We start from the raw sequence: 21,484 nt of genomic DNA on the forward strand, positions 1-21,484 counted from the left end.
GTACAGACAACACATTAAACAGTACTTAGAATCTACAGCTAGCCAGCAGCTCTATGAGACTGTGCTTCAGTAGAGCTCTGAGCTCAAAGCAAAAGGTCACAACGTCCTTACTACAGTGCTGATGCTACAAAGGTGTGCCCTTGCAGGTTTGCTAATTTGAGTAATATTGACTTATTACCAATAAACAAAGGACATCGAAGGCGTATGCAAATTTCATGAGTTTGAAGTGTTGAGACAGAATTCTTGAGCTCCCAAAAATAATTATTTAAAATTTTCTGGGGGGAAAAGTATATTGACATGTTGAATTTTAAAGAACTAATCATATTTTCAAATGACTTGTGTTAGGGTTATTTTAAGATATATCTGCTGGCGAGTGCAGCCTACAATTTGACTTTTAAACTTTGTTTTGAAACTTTTGAAAACTCCATTTTCCCTTCTGAAGTTGCCAGTCAAGGGCGGCTGTGGCACAGTTGGTAGAGTCGTCGCCTCTCAACCGGAAGGTCGAGGGTTCGATCCGATGTGTCCTTGGGCAAGACACTTAACCCCGATGGTGGTGGTGTATGAATGGATTAGTGTCTCACTCTCTGATGTACATCGCTTTGGATAAAAGCGTCTGCTAAGTGAATTGTAGACATTGTAGTCAGACTGTAAAAATCAAGGGGAGTTCTTCATAGCTAACCGCTGGTTACAGCTGCAGCCCTCCAAATGTAGCTGTCACTCCTAGTTTTTAGTGTTTTTTGTGTCACAGCATGTCACAATCCTGGGGGACACACTGCAGCGCCTGTGCCTCCAAGCAACACCTATGGATAGAAAACCAAATATCGTCAATTGAACACCTGATTATTGAATCTGATACTGTTTTATGGTTGTTCTCTTTATGTATTTGCTATATTCATTAGTAGTGTATGGAATTGTGTTTGCATTACTGAGTAACATACTCTATACTTTTACCTGTGATAAACCTTTTTTTCTTTATAATGTTACGTGTCAGTATACTTTCCGCAGTCGAGTTCTTCCTGTATCTCCCAAAAACTTTCATTTCTCATTTTTAAAATCATAAAAAATGTGTTTTTGTTTGTTTGGTTTGTTAGAAACCCTCAAACAACACTTGAACCTTTACAGATGAGCAGTAAAGCCTGTTTTTTAAAAAGGGATTTCTTTTGCTGCTTCTCTCTCTCAGTCTCCAGACACACACACAGCATGAGGTGTTGGGGCCACAAAGAGCAGAGACTTGACTGTATCGATCCAAAATAAAGACACTTTAGCTTCTGCAGCCATAGGGCCTGGTCCATAGGGAAGCTCTGTAGTGCTGTGATACTTCAAGAGAAGCTATTTTAAAAATGATTCACCAGAGCGAATGTGAAGCATGTTATTTGAAAAGAGAGAGAGAGAGATTTGATAGTTAAACAAAAACAACAGACAGGTCTCAGAGATGTTAGACTCTCATTGTTCTACTTTAAGATTTAACTAATGTACATTGTGTTGTAAATTGTATCCTATAAATATCTTTAGATTACGTTTGAAAAGCATCTTTTTTTTAGATAGATATTTTTTAATTAAGTCATTTATACAAAGTTTGTAAAATCTACACAACATTAGTTTTAAATATTAAAGGGAGTAAAACACCAAACAATTAAAGTAGTTTCTGATTATTTGGTTGCTCTCAAAGTATATGATTAACAATATTTTAGGTGTTGGGATTTTTTTAGTTAATTGTACAACAAAATATTGTGTGCAGTTGTAACTTAACTGACTGCGAGGGTAAACACTAAACACTGAATTTTCTGTAGACGTTTTGGGATAATTAACACTGAAAACATTTTTTGTTGTCATATATTTATTACTTTTAGACTTTAAAACACAATCATTGAGAGAAGAGGAAGAAGAAAGATAGATAAAGTTTTGTCGTTTGTTCTAGTTTCTGAGAGGCAATGGAGGTCAGGAAATACCAACCCAATCTTTGAAAGACAGTTGAATTACAGTGATTCAAAAATGTCAAATCAGACAGGAAATGACCTTCTAAAAAAAGTTTGGAGCTTGATTACAGAACTTACAGATTTTGGGGTCCAACGTTTCTTCAATTTCTTCAATAACCTTAAAATCTACAGGGTCCTGGAAAACAAAGAAAACAATGTTTCAGTCATGGCGAACACATGGACAATAAGAGAATATACAAAATGTCCTGGAAAATAATATGTTGCCCTGGAAAATTATTTAAACATTCTCCTAAATTCATATCAGAGTTCACAAAAACAGATGACATTGTCGTCAGAAAGGGTAGAAATTGCGACCTTATTCTCGACATTGTAAGCTTTTAAATTTCATTCTTGACATTTATTCTTGTTTCTCGAAGTGCATAGTGAAGAAAATCTTCCTCCTGCCGTTGTTTATTTCTATTGCTTGACCCTAATCACCTTCCGTACATGGTCGCATGATCACACAGTCTGCACCTGAAGTCAAAACTACAGTCACCGAAACTTCAAATAAGTTGTATAGATTAACTTTTCTTTATTTTCTCGTCATGTTTTGAACGGTCTCTGCCTCCGAGCGCTGCTTTCAAATGTGTTTTTGTTGAGTTTGATAATGAATGGGAAGCTATGGCAGCCAAACCGTGAGCGAGTCAAACACCGGCTGAAAACTGTTATTTGCTTATTGCCTCGACAAACGCAGTGGTGCAACGGACCGTATCATGACATCTGTAATGGTGTCTCATTGCGCCGTTACAGACTCCATTGAATATTAGCGTACTAAATAGGTTTATGATTGTTGTACAGTTGCGTTAATTGTTGATGCAGAGTTAAAGTGAAAGGACAAGACATGTGCACTATTTTAAAGCTCCAGACTACCTGCTGCCTTGTTTGTTGTTGCTAGTGCGGTGTTGTTACATCCCTCAAGTTTTAAACATGCTGAGTAAATGGCTTGAAGGATGTATTGATTGGTATCACTAAAGCATGAAGCCCTCAAAATCTAAAGTCATTGTTGGTATCATCCCGCTCCTGCTTCTCTCTTGTTGTACTTTACAGCTGCAGGGTCAGAAAACACACATGTGCCTGCAGACTAAACCTGAGCCCTGTCATTATCTGCTTTTATCCTGAAATTGACATTTTCCTGTTTGATAGGTTCATTTTTCTTGGGTGTGGGGAAAACCCCTCAGACTCACCTTCACTTTGCTCTGACAAGTTTCCACTGCAGGTGAAGTGATGACAGCAGTATCTGCTTTCTGTTGAAAGGCCTGATTGATGTCTATTCTAGTTCTCTCCTTTTATGTGATTATTGCTAAGCCGTGTCTTGTGACAACCTGGACACTCTGTTGTTTTCACCACAAGTTTACACCCCCTGACTTCTTTATTTTCACAGAAAGGTAGATATTATTTTGTCTGTTTTCATAAACTGAACTGAAGATCTTTTTCTCACTTTTTGTTGGAACTGAGTAAAAACCCGAAGTGGAATTTTGAGTTGGATTGTTTCTTTTTTTACTTTGTGAGGACTGAGGGATTGTGGGATATTGAGTATTTGTTATTTTTTGATTGTGGGTTGAGTGTTTGAGCTTATATTGTGGTTAATTAATATAAGACTATTCTGCTTTGAATTACATTGGTTGTGGAGTTTTTATTTGTGGGGTTTTGTCATTTAATGTAAGGGTGTACACTTTTGTGTATAAACCTTGTGTGACTTTTTGGTTGAAATAATCCAAACAAAAAAACAAGCGACTTATCTTAAATGCCAGGAGAGAGACCTGGCTGGCACCCCTAAAACAAAATATTAAAGGATCATCACATCTCAAAGTCAAACTGTCACAGTCTTTATAAAGTTAACCCTTTTAAGTATTTTTAAAAGCAGTTTAAACTGCTACAGCTCAAACTCCACATAGGTTGTCCTCATTTATAAAAACTGAAACATTTCATAATAGTCTTTACTGTTTGAAGGAAGAGTAATTTACAATTCAAATTGCTGACTGAATCTGCTATTCACAACCGGGGAAAGATAATGTTTTGGCCGAAGTATTAAGCTCTGTATTCTTAAAAACAAAAACAAAGGGGCAGCATCGAGTCTCGGTGAGCAGAGGTTCACTTATTGTAACTAAACCAGGCTCCCTCTGGAAACATTATAAACATAAAATCTATAGTGGCACATGTGGTCCCATTATTGAAAGAAAAAAAATATATAAAATACAGTGTTAAAAGAGAGAGGAACAAGCAAGGGCATCATCACAAGAGAGAGGGCTTCCATCTTTACGCGTGTGTTTGTGGGCTCCTTCAGGGCAAAAAGACGATGAAAAGAAACGTATCAAAGGAAAGACAGCAGGAGGCAAACTCAAACCAAGTGTATGAAGTGAATGACGCTTCTAAAAATATCTGTCAGCAGCTGGAGGCGGACTAACTCAAAGTCAAACCCCCTGCAAGGACAGGAACACACACACACAGACACACACACACACACACACACACACACACACACACACACACACACACACACACACACACACACACACACACACACACACACACACACACACACACACACACACACACACACACACACACACACACACACACACACACACACTGTAAGTCAGGACTCCCTCTAGTGGCTGCTGATGTAGAGACACGTTACATGTACGTCACTGCTGTCAACAACAGTCAAAACTGATTATTTGTCATAGACTAACAATAGAGCACGCTGTCAGACTAATTAATGGTCTTCATTAACATCCTTAACACCTCTGTCCTGTCATCAGCTGTTAAATCAATGCATTATTCACACTCAAAATATGTTTTATATACCACCTTAAACTTGGAAAAGGGCCCTTAACTCACCTCAAACTGAAATAACTGGAACCGGCAACTATGAGGAAGTACATTTTATCATATTAAATCATAGATGTCAGTGCGTTTCCCTGCATGGACATGTGTTAATTTACTATCAATGCATTTGTTATTATTTAAAAGGATTTTTACATTTATCTTTTTTTCAGGTTTGTGCTCTCAAATTATTAGAATCGTCGTTTGCTGTACAGACTTTAAACCTATTAAGATAAATGTGTGATTTGCAGTATTGGACAATATAAATTGAATTTTCTTGTCTTGCTATTCTCCAAACTTGTACTTTAACACAAAAAACTGTCTGAGCCCACTTCTTGTTGATTGAAAATTGTGTTTATCTTAGATTTTTACACAATTAAACAAGAATCAATCTGACCATGACGCTCAGTGGTGAATGTTAACAGCTCTCATTAAGCTTTCCATTTCAAACCAGAGCTGCACTGACACAAATGAGAAGCTTCACTGTTGTTGACTCGGTTTGTTTTGAAGTTTATTGATTTTTTTTTTTTTTTTGCCTGATCAGAATGCAGCATCACAGTTTAGAACAAAAACAATTGGAAGTGCTCTAAAATAGTGAAGGGGGTTTTGGTTGCTAATGCTTCTTCAAACAATAAAAACATCTGGTGAATTTTTGTTGAAGTTCGCCAAATGTGATTTTATAAAGAAATAATCAGTCAGTGTCAAAAGTATTCAGCTTGTGGAAACTTTTCTGTCCATCAAACTGGACATGGAAAATAACAAATATTTCTCAAAGATAAGCAGAGAAGGTGCATTTCATGGCGGCATCCCCCCCAAAAGATGAGGACTTGAAGACTAGTGCTCTAGTTAGGGCTGGGCAATATGTCTTTGTTGTTTGAATTAAACTGAAAACCTTTCAAGAAACAAAAAAACCTGACAAAAGCCAACCGTATCTGTGACAGTGGATATAAAATAATAGTTAAGTTTGTTAGCTAATGACTTGTGACACGAGTGCAAGAGCTGGGGTTTGAACCCCCAGACTTTCATGTTGAGACGCGATCAAAAACTGAACCACAGAAAGAAAGAAAAAAAATTGAAAGTTGGTCCAGAAATGTATAATTAAAAAAAAGGCAGTCAGTCAAAAATGCGTGTAGAAAAACTTAACTTTGTTTCCCTTATAGAATAAGTGGGATGCATTTTCTCCACTTCTCAGGTCTCAGGGACCTTTGAAAAGATTACCCTAAAAGCCAGGAAATATTATTCTCACCCTCAAATTAAATCTGTATCCATACTTTAAACAGAGATTGAGATATTAAAATCTAAATGCATTACGCTGCCACATTGCCTCAAAGTCTAAGGAAGCTTTTTATCCTGTGGTTAAGATAATGGACCGCTAGAAATGACTCACAAACTGAGATGGTATGTCGGCATGATGTGTTACCTAAAAAAAAAAGGTGTTACTTCTGTCACCTTGTGTTCAGAGCTGAAAAACTGCTACCAGACGTAATGAAGCCTCTGGGTTTGGGAGGGGTCCATCCCTTATCCTCCCCCCCCCCCCATAGCTAAACTGACAAAAGTGGAAAAAAATTGGAGAGGGCGGAGGAGACGGACGATGCAGATACATCATGTCATACAATAAGATATGAATGCACATTAGACTTGTTGCTGAAAGGCTGCGTTCAGAGAGTGTCTCCATGTACAGAAATACTCCAGGACATGTCACCGTAAAGACGTCATGGTGTGAAGGATAAATGGTTCTACGCTTCCTCTTTTTTCCCCGATACGTCAGAGAGGTAGATTTGTCATACAGAAACGCACTGTGCTAAATCATCGGCGACTGTTAGAGGTGAGGTGGTTCAGATAATAAGTGATGTTCCCTGCAGCTTGTTCTGGTCTTCAGCAGTATAGATTGGTAAAGGTCATATTCGACTTAATGCCCTTTAAAATCCTGAGAAACATTGAAAGCTCCTCTTTAGTGTGTCAGAGCAACACGTTGTCATAGTGGACAGAAAAGGTAGGTTTTATATGCTGTCAAACCGGACACAGTAAGTTAACAGGTGTGGCTGGATTTCAGGTGTGTGTACTGAAGTGTGTAATGTTGTGAAAACCCCCATGGCACAAATGACCTTCACAGCCCAGTTTGTTTTAGAGTAGAGTGGCTGAGCTTTACACTATGATAAAATGAATAAGAATAAATGCTCCTATTGCAAATTAAAATTAAAGCAAATATTTTGATGTGAGCAAAAGTCAGTTCAATGTATTTGAGGACATTTTCACTGTTGGTGTAGCTACTCTAAAAATCTAGAAGTGCAGCAGTACTTAAAGAGGTCATGTTATGCCCTTTTTGGGGTTCATATATTTGATCTATGTACCTACTAAAGTATGTTCACAATAGATAAAGTTATAAAAAAGTGTCTGTTTTCATGTACTGCCGCTCCATGCACCGGCTCGCTTCTGACTCTCTCTCTAAGGCTCTGAAGTGCCCACGTTCAGAGTCCCCACGTGTGCCAAGTCTGGTCTGATTGGTCGGCTTGTCGGCTCTGCAGTAATTGGTCAGTTGCTCAGCACGGTTCTCGGAAATGTCACGCCCCTTTTACCATATTGGGAATGTAGCCACTTTGGCTCCGAGGGGAGCAAAAACATTAGCACCTTAGCACTACTGTGCTACCGCAGGCTACTGCATATCGTGGGCGTGCTACAGAAGTTAATGGGCGTGCAACATGAGCTGCTGGGCTTGCCACAACGAGCCAATGGGCTTAGATCAGTGATCTCACACTGACAAGATGTCACACTGGCAAAAAATGTTTTGAGGGGGGCTAGAACCGAGCGTTACATGCAGCTAATGCTACAGCTAACAGGAGGACGTAGGAGAAGCTGTGTTTCTGCAGACTTTTAATTTTTGCACATAGATGTGCCTAAACATGCACAGGACACTTGGAAAACACACTAAAGAGCATATAAAACCAGAAAAAGCATAATATGGGACCTTTAAAGAAATCTCAATATGAAGATTTGGAGTAGTAGGTTAACTTTTAAAGATAGTTCTTGAAGTAAAATTAAAATGGTCTGGCCGAAAAGTATCCAGTTTCTATTGTAGGACCACAAGGTTAAAGGTGATATCAGAGTAAGAAAGCCCCATGTATCACCTCTGATTGTGAGCGCAGGTGAATCTACAATAAAGAGGAGGAGAGAGGTCAGAGGAACACGGAGTCAGCAGATTTTCCCCGGCAGATTCTCTCGGCTTTACATCTGCAGGATTAGACTGAAGAAGAGTCCACAATGTGAATATGAGGGGATTTAAGAGAAACTTTTACCTCCCATATTATACAGTATCCTTATTCATTTATCGCCCCCCCCCCCCCCCCCGCATTATACCAACTTTGTCGCAGCTTGACTTTGCTTTTGCTCTTGCTCAAGGACATCAGATACCTGCAGTCTCAGAGTGTACAGGTAGTTTTAATCAGGCAGCCTCTGACTCATCCACTTTAGTTTGGTTGAAGTTGAATTGTTTGCAGAAGTTGAAAGAGATTTTGTTATTGAGTTTATGTTAGAAGCTCTAAAACTAATTTAGGGGTTATCTTGTTCTTTTTAAATCAAACAGATTCAGTCTTTTCATTAACTAAGGCGGTTAGTAAATAAGTGAACTTTCTTATGAAGACTGCAGAACATTTAAAAAGAAGATTTTTGCCTTTGTTAATGAGTTAAAAACACTGGAGTTTTATTGTTTATGTGGTATGATGTTGACACTAATACTAAAAACAGCTAAACAAATGGAAGCTTAAAGCTACATTTTTTCTAATAGCGGAGACTCAGCAGAATCATTTTCTGGCTTCTTGTGTCGGTATGCGGTGGACGTTTACAGTCATCAGAAGTCTGAATGACTCTTGTGTTGGTGTTTACGTTTCCTCTCGCTGTTTCTCCTCTACTCTGCTATTCCGGTGCACACAGCTCCAGAAGAGCTGGATTTGTCATCTCGGTGTTAATCCCCCTTTAGCCTAAAATAACCAATGAAATCTAAACTTCTCAAAAAAGTGAACACGCTGATATTTTAAATCAGTGTGATATTAACAAACTATAATTTCAGAAACCATGTTTGAGAACAAGTTATTTGACATGTACTTTTATTTTAAAGTCTGACCCATGTCCCATCTGTACACATGAAGAAGGCGGAGCTTATGACCTGTACTGCAGCCAGCCAGAAGGGGGAGCTCATCTTTTTATACAGTCTATAAAACCCATTACGTCAGTCTGAAGTAAACGCCATTACTCTTTCTACTTAGGTCAAACTCCTTTATTGACAAATGTTTTTTCTACCTTTATTGTCCACTACCATCAGTGTGTGAATGGGTAGGTGTGACATGCGGTGTAAACTTTGAGTAGTCAGAAGACTAGAAAAGCGCTTTACAAGCTCAAGTCCATTTCCCGTTTACCTTATACAGAATGTTCAACTTCTTTTCTCACTGAAGACATACGGTCTTTCCTCTTATAGTTCAGTCTTTAAGGTTCTTCTTGTTCCCTGAGGAAAAAGACGCTGTGCTAATAAGGACATGGGGAGGAAGCTGTCTGCAGAGAAGAAGAGTGTGGGGGGTGGTGGTGTTGTCTTATCGGTGTGAAACAGGGCTGCTCAGAGACTAAAAAAAACATGAACTCATTTCATACCAAATTTACATGAAAATTACTATTAATTACTCAGATATATTAGGATTCAATTATTTGACCCACATGCAGACATTATTATAGGAATGACATTTTATTTCTGCTCCTCGTTTGAGGCGACGAATCTCCTGGTTGTTCTTTAAAAACAAACGGAGGGAAAAGTTTTTGGGGCCTCGTGTCTCACACTCACTCACACACACACACACACACACACACACACACGCTCCTCAGTGTGTGTGACTGTTGTTTTGTCCCCACTTAAAAATCCCCCTCCCCTCCGTTGGTTTCCTTCTCCTTGTCGTTGTATAACTTGGTGATTAGTTGGCTCCTGCACCATGCGCTGCTTGAGGGCCACGGCACTATGAGTCAAGCGGGCACTAAGCGGTCGCCTGGCGACGACCGGCGACAGGTTGTCCTGGCAACCTTGGTGTGATAGATGTCCCCGCCTCCCGCTGTCGTCTTGGCGATGCTCTGGTGTTTATCTTCCCATCCTTCGCCGTGAGCACCCATTCATCACCCTGCTGTTCAACGGGGGCACGTCTCTGGCAAACCTGCGTGTCTGATTAAATATTAATCACTTCTTAAAACAGTGCCAGGTCCGTGTTTGAGGTTCTTCACCCCGCAAGTCCGGTTTGGTAATGACTGCTTTCCAAACTTGCTTCCATCTAGAAGTGAACAGATGAAGGATTTGCTCTGCCTCTGCTCTCTGTGTGTCTCCTTTTCGCACATTTAATTAAAGCAAAGTAATGGAACGATGTGAAAATGAAACGTGAAGGGCCGTGAAAGCGGAGCTGCCTATCGCCCAGCGTGACACAGTCCATCCTAATAACATTTGTCTGATTGTGTCAGCATGTGTGTCTCTGAAATATGTCAGTGGATCTCTTCCTTGGTACCTTTTTGCCAAACTTTTCCATATTTGGCAATGAAGCGGTGCCATCTGGAGCAACCATGCCTCTGATGTGTGTGTACATTGGAGAAGCAGCTGTTTGAAATGACAACAGATGGATCCTCCTTCAGTCCCCTGAGGACCCCTCACATTTAACCCTTGACGGAAAGAGAAAATGGAGCTCCTAAAGCAAAAGAGAGATCCACTTAATGTCCTTCTTATGCAAAGGCTCAAACGCAGCATATTTATTTCTGCCAGTGTGAGGTTATCACAACTTTACAAGAACTGCCTCCAAATTGATTTGTTTCTACATCGATTTAATTCCTGCAAATTAAAAGAATCACATTCACATTGGTTAAAACATTATTTTAAAACAGCGGACCTTTTGTTCTGTGTTGTCTGCTTGTTATAGGAGTAATAAGAATATAGCTTTCCTCTTCAATAGCACAAAACAACAAACGACACCTTTTCTATTCACACATTTTCTTTTTTACAGGCACACATTTGCGAACCACTGAAAACTGCTCCACGACCCACTTTTGGGTCCCGACCCACGGGTTGAGAACCCCAGGCTGAGCCCTGTCATCACATACAACATTAAAAATCTTCTTCCAGAATCCCCCCCCCCCTTACAGTTTGGGAACATTGACTCTCAATAACTGTTGTTTCGTTCACTTGGGAGCAGCTGAAGCGATGCTTTCACTACTCTGTCATCGTGTTGAAGTCGATTTAGCAAAGAAAAGAGACAGTGTTGGCAAACGGTTGCTTATTTACATATGCTGCAGCTACATAACAAATCATTATTTTGAGTCATGCTGCTTTACTCCTGATGAACACACCACCAATTCTAAGTGGACAACTTACTCTCTCATCTCTGTTTTTGACCTCAATTGTCTCCCGAGGGACTTTCTTTATTCCTAAATGCATTAGTATTTGCACTGGCTAGTCACTAACTGGCTGTATGGTGGGTCAGGTGGTGTATAATGGGTTTTCTTTTAGAGCTGCGTTACCTTCTAATGGCTGTTGTGGAAGAAATAACTCATGCAAACAAGAAAGTGAAACACGCAGTCAAATTGCCGAGCTGACAAGTATACACATTTTGCCAAAACGCTCTATAATAAAGGGGCCTGCTGATAGTTCTTGTCTTTGCATTTCTTTTAAACAGCCTTTGCTTAGGCTTGTTATTTAACCCCCCCCCCCCCCCCCCTCCCCCCACCCTAAAATAAAAGAAGTTTGGGGAAAAAGTACTTCTAACTTCTTCATGTGATTTTCTCGTGTTTCATCTCTTCTCTATGTTTCTTCTCTCCGATGATCTGCGAGAAAGCAAGTGATTTTTGGGCAGCATCATTATGCTGTGAGATGTGAGCTATACATCAGGGAGGGCCGTGTTTCAAAGATTATATTTCCTGGTAGGATGAAAAGATCTGTGAAAAAGTGTGAGAGTAAGTAACACTTCCAATAGACTCAGTAATTTACAACACCACCATTTTTGTGATCTTAACAACAACCAAACATGCACATTTGATTAGATTAGAAATGCATCAGTATGAGCTGATGTACACTGACACTTTCCATTTTTTTCATGCAATTAAAAGTTGACTTTTTCATTTAAACTTTCCCCAAAAAACGGTTGAGTAAGTATGCATTCAATTCAATAAACTCCTCATGCTCAAGTATGCAAAACAGATTGTCCTGATGTATTCAGTCTGATGTGCTTTCTCTTTGGAAATGAAGAAGTGGCCTTGTTGGATTGCTTCATTTTTTATTTCTCATTAATTAATCTATATCATTATGTCATATTTCATTGGAATGATCCACAGTCATTGTCCCGTACTGACAAAGGGACAACTTGGTGAATGCATCAGCAGCTCTTGAATCTTAGTACATGAACATTTATAGCCTCCGTTCATGTCTTTGTTGGATCACCATTGGCATCGTCTACTTCCACCAGCTTTGCATGCTTTGGCAGTTTCTCCTGTCCTCCTTTCAGATTCTCTCAAGCTCTGTTTATTTCAGATGGGGCACATCTGTGACCTGCTATATTCAGGTTCCTCAAAATATTTCCAACGAGGCTTGAAGTTTGGCTTGATCACTTTGGCTGTCGCAGTCAAGTCAAGTGCAGTGGGAAGTTTTCTTCCCAGTCACGGCTGCAGAAAAAGCATGACGCTGCCTCACTCTTCAAAGGGTATCAGCCAGAAATTGAGGGAGACTTGTGTTTCAGTCTGACGTTGCATGCAACACTGAGGATGAAAAGGTCACTGAACTGAGCTTTCATTTCTGTTTAGTCTGAAATGTTTCAGAGATTGTTGTACTCCCAACAGTGCAGAGGGCATATTAAGGGCACAGTCCTTACCATGCCCAAGCACGCTTCACACCTAAAGTCCAGTTTGTTTGACTAGTGTGAGTTAGGGCTGGACGATATGGACCAAAACTTATATCTCGATATTGATTAGCTGAATGGCGATTCTCGATATATATATCGATATGTATTTTATTAACAGTGAAAACACATGAAAAATAAACTACCTGTTTGTGAATTTAAAAAGTATTATGATAAAATAAAAATGTTCCTTAAATACAATAAAAGAGAGAGAGAGGAGGAGCAGGGTTAAGAGTAACAGACAGTCAGTCATCATCAGTGAAATGAGAAAAAGGTGACGTGGCACCTCTGTAATGTTATTTTAATGAAACATAAACTATATCCATATTAACGATATTGTCTTACCCTATATCTTGTTTGAAAATATATCGATATATCTTAAAAAACTTGATATATTTCCCAGCCCTAGTGTGAGTGCTGCGATCCGTGCTCATGCCTGGTACGAGACAACTTTATTAGTGTGAGTGCGCCCTAATTGACTAAAGCCCTCATCTAAAAGTTTAGCTTTATGCCAAATTAGTATTTATTTTTTATTTTTAAAGATTTATTTTTGGGCTTTTTGGGCCTTTAATGGAGAGACAGGACAGTGGATAGAGTTGGAAATCAGGGAGAGAGAGAGTGGGGAATGTCATGTGGGAAAGGACTGTGGGTCGGATTCGAACCTGGGCCGCCCGCTTGGAGGAGCAATGCCTCCATACATGGCATACAACCACTGCGCCCACCAGCGCCCCCAAATTAGTATTCATTAATGATTTCCAATACACTGAAATCCTAAGATTGATCTACTCTCCTGTAAATTTTGACAAGTTACAGCCTAGTGGTTATGTCTCGCTCTCCATGTACAGAGGCTGCTGTCCTCATCACAGCGGCCGTGGGTTTGAAACCCACCTTAGCCCTTTGCTGCATGTCATCCCCCACTCTCTCCTCCTAACGTCTCCCGTCTCTCTTCAGCCGATGAAGACAAAAAAATGCCCAAAAATAAACTATTTTTTAGAAAGTTTTAAATGAGCATAGATCGATATGTTTGGGTTATTATCCAACCCTATAGTCTAAGTAGGAACTTCAATATTGATTTTTTTGGGTGATGATTTTTGAGTATTTGAGTTGAGTCCCAGACCTCCTGATGGCGACCACGCCCCTGGGTTTACTGAATGAGTCTGAATGTTATGGTCTGAAAGCTGTCCGTGTGTGTGTGGCTGAATCCTCAAGTGTTGCAGTTAGCGACCGCTCACACGATTTTCCTCTTAAGTTCACTTAATTCTCCTGGTTTCAAACATGTCATGAATAAGGCTGAGCAATATAATTGTTGCAGCAAAATAGGTCAAACAATCTTTGTGTGAAGTATTTGACAGCTGCCAGTGGGTCTCCAACAAAGGGGAAAAAAAGGCTCAGCATGTGGACAAAACTGCACAAATAAATCCAGAGTGAGAGCACTACAATCCATATTTGGTGCACCAAATAAATCTGCAGCAGAGGACTGTTCAAAACAAAACAAAATAAAGTTCCAAAGACTTCAAGTAGTGAGGAGGAATCTTCTGTAGCCTAAAAAGAAAAACCCACATTAGTCCCCGACAACTTACCCCACAGGATCCATCACAGTCCAGCTGGGCTTGGCTGGCCTTGTTCATTGTTTTTTGTTTGCCAAGATGTTCACAGCTGGTAAGCATCAAACAAGCAAGGAAGTCTTACTCAATTGCGTTTATTTTATATGAAAATGAGAAACTTATGCACACGCTCTGTCAGTGGCCCCGAATAATGTAAAATGTTATAGAAAAACACAGGAACTGGAAGCTACAAAGAAGGTTACACAAGTATAAAATACAAAATGCTGGAACCTTTCAAGCCTCTTTGAGCTTCCCCAGCAGGACAGTTTCTTTTTAGATTAATGTTATAACTGTAACCAAGCCACAGGGGGATGGGGGGGGGGGGGGGTTCTTAAGTTAACAAACTAGAAACTTGAAGAGAGGAAATGGTGAAGAGAGGGAGAGAACTGCTACACTCAGGCAGCAGCTAGACAGGTCAAGGATGTTTTGTAAGGATTTTTTTTTTCGAGGAGACGATCAGCAGTTGCACTTGTTTTCCCCCGTTCTTATGAGCTGCAGGATGGAGAGAAAGGTGAGAGGATGATGGATTGAAGGAAACAGAAGGACCATAAACTAAGTGTCACATGGCTCTGTGCTCATATTTACGTGCCCAGGTGTGGATCAGAGTGTCTGTGTGCGACTGTTGTAGAGTAATTTGCTGTGATGAATATTCTCATTACTAAACATGCCCTCTGACATTTCCTTCGGGAGCTATTTCAGCGCTCCTAAGAAAAAGACAAACAGAAAAAAAAAGAGGGAGTGGATATGCATGAATATGTATGTGCATGTTTGCGTGTGTGGAAAAGTCTTGTTTACAGCAGAGCCGTGTAAGCTCACAGCTATGAGCCAATGGAGGACAGATGAGGCAAGGCAATTCAAAGAGCTCTGCAGGGGCATCGAGCGATATTGAAAACATAGACCAATATTTGGAATTTATTAGAATGATTTAACTAATTTAATAAATTTATGTTATGTATTTTTTCTTGTTGAGTACTCACATTACCTTAAAGCCAGAGAAATCCATCATTTTTTGGGGGGGGGGGGGGGGGGGGCTTTTTGTGCCTTTATTTGAGAGATAGGACAGTGGATAGAGTCGTAAATCACAGAGAGAGAGTGGGGAATGACATGCGGGAAAGGAGCCACAGGTCGGATTTGAACCCGGGCCGCCCGCTTGGAAGACTACAGCCTCCATACATGGGAGTTAGGTATCTAGCTAATTGTGCTTTATTCTCTAACTTACTTCAGTGTTTCTTTCCAAATAAATGCACTCAACTTGTTCCCATAGAGTTCTCATATCTAATAAACAGAATCAGTGATCATATGAGAGGTGCATAACAGATTTATTTTACTCTTCAGTTCACCAGATGTTCACTTCGTTCACTCTGACTGGCCGATGGTAGGTAGATGAGTGATAAATGAAAAACTTTCATGATTTTCATGCTTGTATACTTGCAGGTGCCTGAGGGATGTATGACACTGCCTACACCTTAAATCCCAGTTAGGGGCATTCTGACTGGCAGCTCTTGTCGACAAGGCGTGTTGAGGTGAAAAAATACGATTGGTTTTTTATCTCAAGTTATTTTCCAGCTGCAGAAGTTTTGCAGGAATGCAAGTGTGGTGCTTTATATTGACGAGCCTTTGCCTGTAAGCACACCACTTAAAGGCCCGTCAATAAACGACTCACGGTGAGCCGAATGAGGTTCTTCCCCCGAGTTGACTCAAATCAAAGCACAGCATTTAAGTCATGGATGTTTATATTAATAATTCACCAACATTTTCCACTTTGTAAAACAAGCCAAACAAGCTCTGTTGAATGAGAGAAGCGAAGAAAATCAAGAAAAACTAATTCTTGTTGACACTGTCAGCACCTTGTAGAGGCTCTACTTCCTTGTTTCTTGGCCTGTGACGGAGAGGAAGCAGAAATGGGGCGTCAGTGTAAAAACAGGGCAGACTACAGGGATACTCCAGTAAGATACGATGGAACCAATCTGATTTTGTTGCTGAGGCTTGCTCGCGTTGCACGCTGTTCGAAAACATTTGTGTCACGTGTTCTTAATATAAATGATGATCACATCTTGCCCTCATAATCAGAAAGGATTGGGCCATTTGGTTAGTTTTATCAGACGTAGCCTGCTCATTGTTAACACATTTTGCACGGGGGGATAGAGTAAGAACACAGAGGAGAGGCAATCAGAGGAGGCAGGGGTGAGAGAGATCAGTGAGAGAGAGACAGAGCGTTGAAGCATGCGTTGTGTTAATGATCACACGGGGAGGTGAGAAATAAACAGTGGGCTCAAGCACTGAGAAGAGGGGTTACAAGAAGCAAGAAAAAATAAACAGTGCAGGCTCAAGAGAGTTGCTGGTCTTTCTGCTGATGCATGCTGGGAGCATATGAGGTGGCCAGCTGTCAGCCTCTCCAGCATTTAGGAGACGGCACCGGTCAAATGTTAAATAAAGTCAGTAATTCTCCAGAGGACCATTTTCACCACCACTTATCATGGATGTTTACAGATCGATAAGGCTAGTTATTCGTAGCAGATTGACAGGTAACTGGCTCTTGTGTTTGTTTGTGTGGATGATGTGAGAAAATGTCTGGGTCACACTGAACTGTCTGGCAACAAGTGATTCATAATTAATCATCTATTGACTAATTAAGTCCCACAAGGACACAGCTCAGGTGGTACAGTATTCATCTGAGTTTAAAGGTGTGTGATTATCAATTAGGAAAGTAGACAACCTGATTTTATTTTTCTAATTACTGTACTGCAACGTCCTCTTTATTCTCAAAGAAATATTGGTTTTCTAAGACTGCTATCTGATTTGGATAATGGGCAATTGCCAATTGGGACGTTACAAAATATCGGTTATGGCAGCGCAGTGTTGTCCTGACTTGTGTGATACAATTATCAAGTCACTGGTACTAAATATTAACACTAACAAAAACAGATTACCCAGTCAATTTCACGCACGTCATCACCATTTCATGACTCCTCAGTGCGGTGCTTATGCCCTGAGTGCTATACTGTCTCGAAAAATCATACATTTTAACATAAACAGCCCCATATATCAATTACTTTTGACAGATTTGAGGTACCATAATCCAACCTCCATGTCAATAGCTTACAGTTCAGAGTAGGTTCTCCAATTCTCCACCGGGACTACATAAACCATAAGTTTTAATTGCACTTTCTGATTCTAGAGCAGAGGCTCTGTGATGGATTCTCAATCAGCAGCTTTTGAAGAAGTGGGTGATCAGTGTTTCCTTTGGTGTTTCTGTGGTTTGGTCTCAGGTGGCTCTTCCACCACAGCCCCTTCTTACTATCGACCTGTTGATAGAGGAGTGTTGTGCAGAATGATTGTTATCTATTAGCAGGAAGTCTTTATCCTGAGCGCTGTAGGCTAATGGTTACGGACGTTGAGTCTTTGCTCAGAAACTTCAAAATATTTAAACCACAGTGTTAGCATTATTATTATCATAAAGTGTAAACTAATATCAGATACTTGGACTTTTAGGGCTTTGCTTCTGTTCATGTTATTTTAATAATCCTAACTAAGCTGTTAACCAAATCTTTTTGTCACTTTATAATACTCTCTACTGTTTAATACAATGGCCGAGGCTATGAGACAGAAGAGGACTAGTTGAAGCTAAGATGTCATGATCCATTCTTTAGTTTGTATTTTGTCTATTTCCTTGTTGTTCTTCCCTAGTGTTGCTGGTTTTTCCCTTGTGTGTTTCTTAGTTTAGTCTTCAGTGTTATTTTGTCATTTCTTAGGCATGTGAGGTTATAAGTAACCTCACGCAATTCAAAAGAAAACAATCCTGCTGGCTCCATGGTCTGGTCAGCTCATTCTGTCAAGGATTGAGAACGAACCGGACCCAAATGCAGATGCTTAACAGAAACTATTTATTTTAACGAAGAGGCTAGATGCAAAATGCAAAACAAAAACTTACAAGAACAAAATCCAAAAAAAACAAGGAAACACTAGAAACTCTGACATTGACGGACAACTACTCTGAATTTACAATACAGACAAACAACAATGAACTGACAGTGAGGGCGAGAAACACAGAGACTAAATAGACATTGGGTAATCAGACACAGGTGAGACTAACGACACAGGTGAAGACAATGAGGGCAATCAACACTGGAGGGAAACATCAAGACACACTAGAACATAGAGGGACACAAGATATGAAATGACAAAATAACACAGGAAACGCTGAAGACTAAACTAAGAAACACACAAGGGAAAAACAACAAGGAAAGCTAAACTTTGAAATAGACAAAATACAAACTAAAGACTGGATCATGACATAAGAAGACAAAAAGAGAGAGAGAGAATAACCGAGCAAGAAGCCAGACATGAAGCCAGACCTGAAGAAATATTGGACAGGCTTTTACGTGTTGTCCAGAGCTTCGTTAAGCAGCAGTTAGTAATTCATAATCAGAATGTTCAAACGTAGCGTATTATAAATGCAATGGTTGCAAACACTGCATAATGTAACTACTACCTACTGCAAGTACGGTAGGTATAATGATCTGTTTCACTGCTAATGGGAAAGCAACAATCAGACAGCAGAGTGCACATCCCTGCAGATATTAATGAAAGATTGCAACGTAATATTTAGCAGCTTTACTGGGTGCAGAAAGTCATCCATCCCAAGTTAAGTCCCAGGCTAATAAATCCATCTTCTGAAAAGTTATGTCTTTCCTTGTAGTGCCTCAAGTTATCTGTATAACTTTATTAGAGATTTTGTTTCTACGAAGTATTAGCCTTACTATTTAAATGTTGAAACATCAAACTGCCTTGCCAGTACTGACCCTGATCTGACAGATGGAGAAAATGGAGAAGCTATCGTAGCTCATCAGCTTTGATGCATCATCAATTGCAAATTCCCCCCGCTGTCTGAGTGAATGTGTGAAAGCAGCAATGGAGGTGGTCCTTAAGTGCTATACAAGTGCGGTCCATGTCGTCTTTGTTTTTTGTTTTTTTTAAATGTGCATGTGATCTTTAGACAGAACAGGAATTTCTGATTAAGAGTTCTAAAGGAATATAAACATTTAAAATAAAATGTAAAATAGTCACCAATGAAAAACTGTCCTTTGTCATGCTTGAAAATGTTAAGAGTTTTTTTTTTTTTTTTTTACAAGACTATGGAAAGATTTTGAATTTACGTTCATAATTTACATTCTTAGCCAAAGAGAATTTAATTCTGAAGTTGAATCCAAAAATAAAACTCATTAAATTTGAATTCAGGGCAATAAATAGTTACTGTAAAAGATCAGACCTCTAAATGACATATGGGTTTCCATAACAACTGAATCTTTTTGGCATTTTCTCCTCACCAATATCCATAATCACCCTGAAAAACACAGAGATTAAAAAAAAACCCTCTCTTCATCACTCTGCTAATGAGGATGCATGTAACGATTTCGTGGAGAGACACGCTCACTTTTCCAATGTGAGCGTGCTAGGATTCGATCCTGTAACAAATGACGCAGTGATTTGGTGAGAGAACGACCCTGCTTAATCCAATAACAACAGAGTCAGAGATGGGACACACTGAGGACATGTCATGCATTGAATTGTTAATAATGGAGGTGTTTACCTGCTGTTTCTGAGTTTCTGGCAACAAAGGGACTCTGGAAATGAGCTCATTTATCTTTCCTGACTCATCTTCAGTGTGTAAATCAATGTTTACTTACTGTAACCACTGAGAGTCAAATGAGTGAATCCATATTATTAAAGGTCGTTGGTGATTATCGACACTGACATCTCTTTAATCATCTTTAGGTCTCAAGTACATTCAAAGTGCTACTATGGGACGACTTAAAGGGCCCATATTCTGCTTTTTCTGGTTTTATATGCTCTTTAGTGTGTTTTCCAAGTGTCCTGTGCATGTTTAGGCACATCTATTTGCAAAAAAGTCTGCGGAAACACAGCTTCTCCTACCTCCTCCTGTTAGCTGTAGCATTAGCTGCATGTAACACTCGGTTCTAGCCCCCCTCGATAAAAATGTGTCAGTGCGACGTCATTGTCAGTGTGAGATCACTGATCTAAGCCCATTGGCTCGTTGTGGCAAGCCCTGCAGCTCATGTTGAAATTTCCGAGACGCGTGCTGAGCAACTGACCAATAACAACAGAGCGGATCGGCAGACCAATCAGAGCAGACTTGGCCCACGTGGGGTCTAACAGTGTGGGCTCAACAGAGTGCAGCTGACGGACTCAGAGCGGAGAGGGAGCAAGGAGGAGCAGGACATGAAAACAGACACTTTTTTTCAAACTTTAGCTATTGTGAACATACAAAATTAGGTACATAGATTAAATATACGTATACAGTTTTTTTTTTACAAATGAATCAACAGAAATCAGGGACCAAGTTTGTTGTTTGTTTCTATTTTTTCTGTCTGATGTAGCTCATCAGTGGGTTGAGGTCGATAACAGAGGCAGACAAATAGTTGGTAAGGTTAACTGCTTTCCTGCCATGGGCAAAAATTTGGTGTGTAGCCATCATTGCTGCAAAGTGAGAGAAAGTTTGTCATTTTTGCGTCAAGATTTTGTAATACTTTAATACCTTAAAAATCCCTGATGTGAAAACTTTTATTATTTTCTGCTCAAAATGTTTGCTTGTTCTAAGAAATATTGCTATTTGTGTTAATCAAATATGGTTGATTTACACTTAAATTATAAAACATTACACAAGCATATGGAGCTGAGCAGAGTTACAACTGCACACTTCAATTTGTGACATTTATTGGCTGCAACTCGTCATTGTAATTTAATTATAATATGAACTCTGTGTCCTGACATTCCATCACAACAGAACAACAAACTATTATAAATTACATAAACAGGGCTGCTGTTAGTTTGGATGTCTGGAACTGATAATCAGTCTATACTTTTCCGATTCACACTACTGACCTAAACCAAAACATTTTTTTGATGGTTCCTTTAGATTAACTTTCCAGGTTTTCCTGAGATGTGAGGTATGTTACGAGCACTATGACTTCCCTCTATCTGATATCTAATCACAAATACTAAACATGTTCTATATTTGTAATCTGACAACCTGTTGTCTGGGGGAACCCGAGGACAGCAAAGCGTGCACTCTGTGGATTGTCACAAGGAACCATATGATAGCTAATCAGGAAGAAACTAAAAAAGGAAGAACAGCAACTACAGAAGACCAATCTTC

The sequence above is a fragment of the Labrus mixtus genome, chromosome 19 (assembly GCF_963584025.1).
Source record: "Labrus mixtus chromosome 19, fLabMix1.1, whole genome shotgun sequence".
Lineage (NCBI taxonomy): Eukaryota > Metazoa > Chordata > Actinopteri > Labriformes > Labridae > Labrus > Labrus mixtus.